The sequence below is a fragment of the Arvicanthis niloticus genome, chromosome 2, assembly GCF_011762505.2.
Source record: "Arvicanthis niloticus isolate mArvNil1 chromosome 2, mArvNil1.pat.X, whole genome shotgun sequence".
NCBI classification, from domain to species: domain Eukaryota; kingdom Metazoa; phylum Chordata; class Mammalia; order Rodentia; family Muridae; genus Arvicanthis; species Arvicanthis niloticus.
The window spans coordinates 118316999-118326350 of NC_047659.1; positions in this window are offsets into that span (position 1 = coordinate 118316999).

The window sequence follows — 9352 nt, forward strand, 5'->3', positions numbered from 1 at the left end:
TACGTTATAAATTTTCATCAAAATATCTGGCAAAGTATATTTTAGTCCCTCTCAGTATACCCCTTTCCAAGTTCAGTGACTCCCTCCTTCCCTCCTTCCCTCCTTCCCTCCCCTCCTTCCCTCCTTCCCTCCCTCCCTTTCTCCCTCCCTTCTTTCTTCCCTCCCTCTTTCCCTTTCTTCCTCCCTTCCTTCCTTCCTTCCTTCCTTCCTTCCTTCCTTCCTTCCTTCCCCTCCCTCCTTTCTTGTCCTAAAGCTTCCACAAGGCTACAAGAGCACATGCATATCAGTTACCCTCTGGTACACAATGCGCTCTCTAGAAGCTTAGTGGCTAAATGTGTTTCCCATGACCAGTGTAAAAACTAGCACAGAGGTACTACTTAAGGTACCACAAATGAATCCTCTTACTGTTCTGAGCATCAGACATGCAGAGTGAGCCATACAGGGCTAGAATTAAGGCTTCTTCCTTTGAAGGTGTAAGGGGGAAACCCTTCCTTTTCCTCTTCTGCTTTCCTAAAACTTCTGACATCTCTGACATCCTTGCTCCCAGCCCTGTTCTGCTGTCTTCTTCTTGTGATCCTTTTACTAGAACCTGCCTGTGGAATGTAGATACTCTCAGGAGTCTAGTCAGTCTTTTTACTCCACGCGAGGGTCTATTCACAGGCTCTGGGCAGTAGAGAGTTGTAGTGGTGATACTAGTTATTGTTGTCAGAGTGAATATCCATAATTAAGTCTACAAGAATGGTTTTTTTAACAACCACCATGTTTTCTCTCTTGATTTGTTGTTGAGGTTGTTTTGTCTTGTCATGGATTTTTGGTCTGTCTGTCTATCTGTATGTATGTATGTTTTTGTTCTTTTAACCATAGGCACACTCACTCTTGTCCACAGAGAAGCTGCTAGGGAGGGGTACTCTCTGGCCTCGGTGAGGAGAGATCAGCTCTGCTGTCAGGGTCTCACCCTCCGGCTAGGCTACAATAGACAGTTCAGGTTCAAGGGGAGAAAGAGAAGCTGAGCATCCGAGTCCTATTACAAAAGCTGAGGCCCTGGAAGAGGTGGAATACAACATTTTCCAGTAGCCGTGGAAAAGCCCAACTACTACCAAAGTATTCATTCACTACATGTATTAAGGACCAGCTCTTTCCACATTTGCTGTTTCATATGCAATTTGGATTTCTGGTCTCCTTCTAACCAAAACTTCTTCACCAAGGCTAAAACTATATCACCACATTAAGTCTTGCCACATTCCCCTGCAAGAACTTCTGCTCTCTTCTTGTACTGTAATTGCCTTGCTCTTCCAAGGCAGCCATTGCAGAAGTCAGAGCCATTCTGCCACAGAATGTAACCATCATCGTCGCCAATAGCACCACCGTGTGGTAGTAAAAAGAATAGCAGGTGTGGCTGAGCAAAGAAGTCAAAGACTGACTGTTTTGTCATAAGCCCCCAAGGGGCCAGGAAGGTACACTATCCTGTCTGCTTGTTTTTAAAGTGTTAAGACAAATAACAAAAATAAATATTTATTAGCTGGATAATAAATTGTAAGGCCATAGTTGATCCCCCGTTGTTTTCTGGGTCACACACCAAGCAATTGTTTTCTTCCCAACACAGCACTTGGGCGAACTTTTTACTTTGATATTGCTTCAAATTTCAAAGGCTCACAAGAGTAGCACAGGAATTTCTCTTTGCCTTTTACTCATATTTACAGATTAAGTACATATTGTTCCACATGCTTTGTCCTCCCCCACGCAACACACACTTATACACATTTTATTTCAAACCGTTTGACACTAAGTTGGAGAAATGTACTCTCATTTATTACAGTGTTTAATTCCTAAGAAAAAGACAATCCATCAGCACACACCTAAACAATTGTTCTCAAAATCAGAAAACTCTGCCTTGATATTATCTAACCCACATTCCGTATTTCAATTCCATTAATTATCCCTATAATGTTCTTCATATAACATAAAAATTAAATAAATAAAACAAAAAATCAGCATACTTTTAAACACTTCATGACTAAATGCATAAATTTAGTTGACAGAATATGATAATGATATATAGTTATAAGACGTTAACAAATCAAATCTGAGGCAGGTGGATTTCTGAGTTCGAGGCCAGCCTGGTCTACAGAGTGAGTTCCAGGACAGTCAGGGCTACACAGAGAAACCCTGTCTTGAAAAAACAAACAAACAAAAAAAAAAACATGTGCACAATTTATACCTAATACTTCAGCTATGTGGATACTTAGCCAGATTATGCAATCTGCTAAATGTATACGGTGTCTTCCATGAGGTTCTGCCAGCTGTGGTGGTGAATACTCATAATCCCAGTACTTGGGAAGGAGGAAGATTATGGATTTTAGGCCAGCTTGGGCTACATAGCATGAGAGCTGAAGTGAACATATCAAGCCAATTGGTATGTAGTAAATGTAAGAAAGAGATAGTAAGTGACCTCCAAGCAGCAGAGCAGAACTGATAGACTCATGGCAGACACAGTTCCAGGAAAACTGCATCTGGCCATGGCAACTACTAGCACAGAGACAAGAACAAACCATACCCAGAGCACCATTGTGTCATTGCAATGTTTACTTCAAAACAAACAAACAAAAACAAGTGTCCGGATCTCTCCTAGCCCTCCTGGAGGTAAAGAGGAGACACTTTATTATCCCCAGGATGCTTTGGGGTGGTGGTGGGGGGTGTGTTTTATTTATACTGGTTCGGGAAACAACATGATTTCTTTTAATTCACCACCTATAGCCAGTCTCTTTATTTGCCTTATGAATATGAAGTCAAAGATAAACATGGGATATGGGGTAGAGGTTGAATCTGGTCAGGAATGGTCCTAGCGCCTGGTTACATAAACCTTCCCTTGGCTTTCCTTCAAATAGAAAAAGAAAAGTGCACAGTATGTAGCCATGAGGTCAATGCAGAAACTGCAGGTTGGAGTCTCTCTTGTTCAAAACAACTTCTTGTTTCTGTCTTCCTGTGAGTTCCCTAGCTAGACATTACAGTGAAAAGTCTTATGTAGTAAGCTGTGGTTTGTGAGATCTAGGACATGGATTGTGACCAGCAGTGAACTCTGTGTGGAGGTTTTTGGTCATGCATTAAAGATGCAAACAAAACAGCTTCATTTGTGTTCACATTCCTTCAGGAAGCTGCAGAGTCAAGAGGAATTGTGGTCACTTATGGGTCACACTACACACTGGGATCTGACTCCCAGAGGTGCTTGTATAATACTTGATGATTCCACAAAAGAAAGAAAGATGAGAGAGAGAGAGAGAGAGAGAGAGAGAGAGAGAGAGAGAGAGAGAGAAGAGGGAGGGAGGGAGAGAGAGACAGAGACAGAGAGATTCTTCTGAAATCCTGAATCTTACCATTTAATCTTAAGAGTTAATATTACTCCATCAGCATCAGAAATACTCACAGGACAATTGGATGGAGGCAGTTCCTCAGTTGAGACTCTCTCTTTCCAGATATGTCTAGGTTTGCATCAAGCTGACAAAAATCTAACCGGTGTACTTTGCTTAACCAAAATTAATTAATTAGCAAACACTTAATGGACACCTACTATGTATACCATTTTCTCTATAGCACATGACTGCTCTCTCAAGAAAGAGGTATAGGCCCATTGTTAGTTATTTCAGAGTTATTTCCAGAACTCTAGACAAAAGAGAACCACATTCTAAAGTCTGAGCTGCACAGGATTTAAAGAAGCAACACAGTGTCTAGAGTGGATGAGAAAACCCCTGTGGTCAGTGCTCACCTGCACCCTACCTCACTCTAGTCCTTGGGCAAAGACTTTAAAAGGAAGCTATACACTATTCGGTATTATGGTTTTTTGTGTTGATGTGTGGTAAACCCAGAGTCTCTCCCTTGCTAGGCTATGTTTACATTCCCATCCCTTTTCTACAGTTGTATCTCGAGATAGAGTCTCACTAAGCTTTCAAGCCTGGCCTTAAACCTGTAATCCTCCTGTCTCAGCTTCCTGAATAGCTGAGCTGACAGGCTTGCACCTGCAGACATGGCCTGACATTACTCTTTATCACTATTATACCCATGACTCTTCGCTATTCTATTCGTGACTTTTGAGCACCGTGTCAAAAACCACCCATTTTCTTCCTGCAGCCTGAACAGCATCCATACCCCATGCCCTGTAAACAACAGCTTTAAGGACTAGTTTCCTACTCAAGGACACTCAGTTGTGGTGGGAATTAATCCTGTAGTTCCACCCACCATTGTTTGATAACCAAAACAATCTGAAAAAAAACTTTTGCCATCCTCCCACACCTTAATCACTGTCTGGAATGGAGAAGAACACCCATGTCTTCATTTTTCCAAGTGAACACAAGTCCATGATATGCTATCAGAGATAGATCCTGGTATGAAACAATAACTCACTAGTGTTAGCAATTGATACCTGTATGCCCCGTACCCTTCCAGGGTCTGATCACCCTGAAAGAGTTAAAAAATTTTAAACCTTCCACAGATGGAGTCAAGAGTGCAGATCAGCTTGTTCTGCATTCTGGGTCCTAGGAAACTAGCTATCCACAAGACAAAATAGATGATAGATTGAATAGAGTTCAGAGCTGGGAGTTCAAGATAGCGTGACCAAGTGCTATGGGTACCAGAAACTAAAAACTGATCATAAGATAGATTGAATAGGGTTTGAGCTGAGAGTTCAAGTTAGCGTTCCTGTGCACCCTGGATACCAGGAGAGTTTGAGTTGTGCACCCTGGATACCAGGAGAGTTTGAGTTGGGAGTTCTCAGCATGCCCATACATCCTGGATACCAGGAACTTGGCTGATTACGTATAGGCTCTTAGAGAATAGCCTGTTCCTTGTACCCTGTCACAAACTGAATAATGGGCTGGGACTTTCCACAGGTGCTCTCCAATAGCCCTCCCTTACTCCCCCTGTGTTGTGGTCCCCCCCCCCAGTTGTGGTTTTGGGCTTTAAATTCTGTCTCCAAAGCCCCGGGGTCAGACCCCATTGCCCCTTCGTGGGCTACAGGTCTTGACCTCAGTATACTGATTAAAATATGCCTCTTGCTGATTACATCAAGTTTGGTGTCTTGCAGTTATTGGGGTGGCTGCAAATTCCTGAGGCTTGGGTGAGGTCCTCCATTCGTGGGGGCCTTACAACCCAATGTGACACATGATGTCAGTTCAACATGAAGCAAGTCAAATTCTTTCCTCCAGTTGGTCTGGGTAAAAGTGCAAGTTCTGTTTCAGAAATTTGTCTCTCAATAATCATTCTTGCTGTTTTGTTTGTTCCTAAATGAAAGCTATTTATTTGCGAGAGCAAAGGCCTCGTGCTGGCATGTGGAATGCTCGCCTCACTTTTTCCCGAGGTACATGTACTGATGTGCAGGAGCCAGCCTGACGAAGACTCTGGAAGCACAGTGCTTGTGGTTTTAGGATGCTGGGACTTTCCACCCAAGCACTCGTTTGTGGCTCTTGTTTGTTGGCTTTGCTTTTGCTCTTTTCCTGATTTAGTGCATCAGCGGGTGCTTTGACATCTGGGCACATCTCAGTAACTCTTTTACCCAAAGCACAGTGTAGCTGGCCCTTCTGTGCCTCAAAATTACAAACTAAATCAAAAAAATTCTCCAAAGTGGAAGCAAACCAGCTGTTTATAAAGCAAATTTGGTGTCACTAATACAGCTCAGAAAGTGACAATGCCTATGATAAAACCAAGACAACTTATGACAGAAAGCCTTTAATGGAGAGCTTGATTTCCGTTTCAGAGGGTTAGTCAATGGCCATCATATTGTAGAGCATGGTGGTTTGAATAGGAATGGCCCCATAGACTCAGGTGTTTAAATGCTTGGTTCATAGGGAGTGGCACTAGTAGGAGGTGTGGCTTTGCTGGATTAGGTATGGCCTTGTTGAGGAAGTGTGTCACTGTCAGGGTGGCCCAGACAATCCTGGAGCCCAAAGGCCACTGTAACCCTGGTACAGCTGAACTGACACCTCAAACTGGCCCTGTGACTCTAACCAATATTCCAGGAGGGTACCTGCCAAGAAGATGACCCGAACCCTTGGGGAAAGGAGGAGGTGGTGCTATAACACTGTGTGTCTGATCACCATGGCAACCCTCCCACCAGTTTCTCCTGTGTAAACAAAGAAGTCATCTTCCACACCTCCCTCACAGTCACTTCCTACCCACATGAAGTTAGTTTCAGAGGTACATCCGCAATCACATATGTACCCAGCATATTCATATACGCCCTTTCTTAGCCATCTTCCCAATCCAATCCTGTCTACACTAGGGAGTGGTCCTACCAAGACCCCATGTATCCTGTCCTTTAAAAGATCAAGATAAAGGATTGTCTTTATCTTTCCTCTTTTGTATGTGCTGATTCCCTATTCAGGATACCACCTTGTCCCTGCCAGCTCCTCCTTGTCTCAAATGTCCATTCTGTCACCTTGAAGGAAGCTCTTACTCCTATGCCACCAGTCTTGGCTAGTCTCTGTGACCACTCCATGCTCTTCTGCAGCTCACACCTCTTCCTGAGGTCACTGACTAAGGGGTTTTTCCACCTAGAACCTCTAAGTTCTGGACACAGATCTAGGAGCTGGTGGATTTGAGGTCCAGGCTGTCAGGTGAGTAGAGTGAACAGGACCTAAAATGCCCAGTAGGCAGTAGCCAGAGATATGGGGATGGGTTAACTGAAAGGGTTGGGCTGGATGCTTGCCATACTCAGGCATGCCTGATCAGGAGCGGAGCACTTTGGGTTTGCTGCATTTCAAAGGCCCTCAAAGCCATGTGAAGAGTCTGAGTCAGTGAACACTGGCAGAGCCCATGTTGCATACAGGCCTCCAGCCATGACAGACTCCACCCCTATATACAGGAATGAAGGGAACGTGCTGGCATTGGAAGTGGCAGAAGAGCCTCTTTTAGGCACGCTCTCCTCAGATTCTCCAATGGACTCTTTCCTACTTAGCTTCAGCTGTCAACTTGAAACAATCCATAGTAATTAAAGCAGTGTCAGTTAGGAGACTGCCTTAATCTGATTGGCCAGTGGGTATGTCTGTGGAGCATTTTCTTTGTTGGTGTTGATGTGGATGAGCCCAGCACACTGTTATGATACATCTCTGGGCAGGGAGTTCTCAGTTGTATAAAAAACTGGCTAAGCATAGGCAGAGGGGAGCAAGCCAGTAAGCAGCTCTCCTCCATGATTTTGCCTTGGCCGCTGCTTGATTTTTGCCGACTTCACTGATGGATGATGACCTGGAAGTTTAAGAAAAACAATCCTTTTCCTCCCCAAGTTGCTTTGATTATGGAGTTTACTTCACAACGGAGAACAAACTAGAATAGAGCCCATGACCCCACCCCTTTTACATCAAGCCTAGGTCCGCTCCCACAAGGACCAAAGGCTCTACAATCAGTCCAAGTAACAAGGGCAATTTGTAGGTGTAGCGAAGGCTAGGCATGCCCGCACACACCTGTGACCCCAACGTTCTGGAGCCTGAAGCAGGAAGATTGAGTTTAAGACCATATGAAGCTACGTTGGAATTTGAAGCAATCTTGGGCTTTGTAGCAAGACACTGTCTCAAAAAGGACAAAAACAAAAAGTCCATTTGTGACCTATACTTTTGTAGAAATTTTCTAAAATAAAACACACACACACACACTCACGCACGCACGCACGCAAGAAGTTGAAAATGCCTATGATCCCCCTTTACTGTGACCTCACTCGTCCACTAATCCTCCCATCTTTTTCTTTCCCCCATGTAGCCTACATAGGTAATTGCCTTCCACAAAATATAAGCTCATGTGTGATGCTCTTTTTTTGCCTCCTCTCTCCTTAGAAGCAGGATTTGGCTATGTAATGCTGGATGACCTCAGCTTTAGCCTCCTCCTGTCTCTGCTTCCCAGGTAGCGGGATTACAGGCTCTAAGCCTTTGAGCCACACACAGACCCGACATAAGCCTTTGAGCTTGTATATACTCGCTTGCATATGCTCAGCAAGTGCTCTGCTGCTAAACCACATCCCCAGCCTTCTGCGGTCTAATCTGTTTACTTAGTGATTTGTTTTCAGTACCTGGAAATATAGCAAGAGTCCAACCAGGTGAAAAATGACAGCCCCACCCTTGTGCATCCCCTGCTTCCTGTGACATCCTGTTCCACTTAACACTGCTGCTGCGATGAACATCTTCACGCACCTCCCCCCACTCATCTACTACTATAGAATGAATGCATAGGAGTGGGCTCGCTGAATCAAAGTGTGTGTCTTTTCTCAAAGTAGCTGTATTTACTTGTTCTCCCCCAATGAAAACAGCTGTTTCCCACACCTGCTCAGATCTGAAATCATCACACATTTTAATGTTTGCCAACTGATAGGCCCAATGTCTTAACTCATGGATGTTCCAGTGTGGATTTCCCTGAACTCCGGTAATGTTTGCATTGGCTGGGGGACTCCTTCCACTATGAGCAACGTGGTCACATATCTGTCCCCACTGTTGCTAATCTTTTCTACTAATTTAGAATGTCTTCATATAATCAGCTTTTAAAGATAGATATAAGTTATATACACTCTCTAAATTTTTACATGTCCCTGAAGATGACAAGATACCTTTTCCTTCTTTCTTTCTTCCTTTCTTTCTTTCTTTCTTTCTTTCTTTCTTTCTTTCTTTCTTTCTTTCTTTCTTTCTTTTTTTCTGAGACAGGGTTTCTCTGTGTAGCCCTGGCTGTCCTGGAACTCACTCTGTAGACCAGGCTGGCCTCGAACTCAAAAATCCGCCTGCCTCTGCCTCCCAAGTGATGGGATTAAAGGTGTGTGCAGGATACCTTTTATAGCAAAATATTTTTGTCTTTTTCTCATTTTTTAAATTAGCAAACACCGTATTAAATATGACAACATTTTCAAACCAAGTATATTCTAGTAAATGTTCCTCCCTCCTTGTCTCCATGTTCCTATCTCTGAGACTCTGACTTGTACCCTTAGTTTCTCTTCAACTTTCAGGTCAGCCAAGTCCTTTTGTCTTCTCCCACTTCTGTCTCTTTTTAACCCTCTCTTGTTCTCCTGTCCTTGGTTTTGCCCCCATTCACACCCATTCATACACACACATGTTGCCAGAAGCCAAATACCAGAGGCAACCTGAGGTTTGTTTCTTTGAGTTTGGTCCCTCACTTCATATTATACTTTCCAGATCCATCCATTAATGTTATAATTGCAATTTTCTTTACAGCTGAAAAAAAATCCATTGTGTATGTGTATTGCATTTTCAGTATGTGGTCATCTGTTGGCAGACATCTTAGGGTGGTTCAATTCCTTGCTATCACAAAGAGGGTAGTGATAACCATGGACGTGCAAGTGTCTCCATGATACAACCTAGAGATCTTTTAGTGT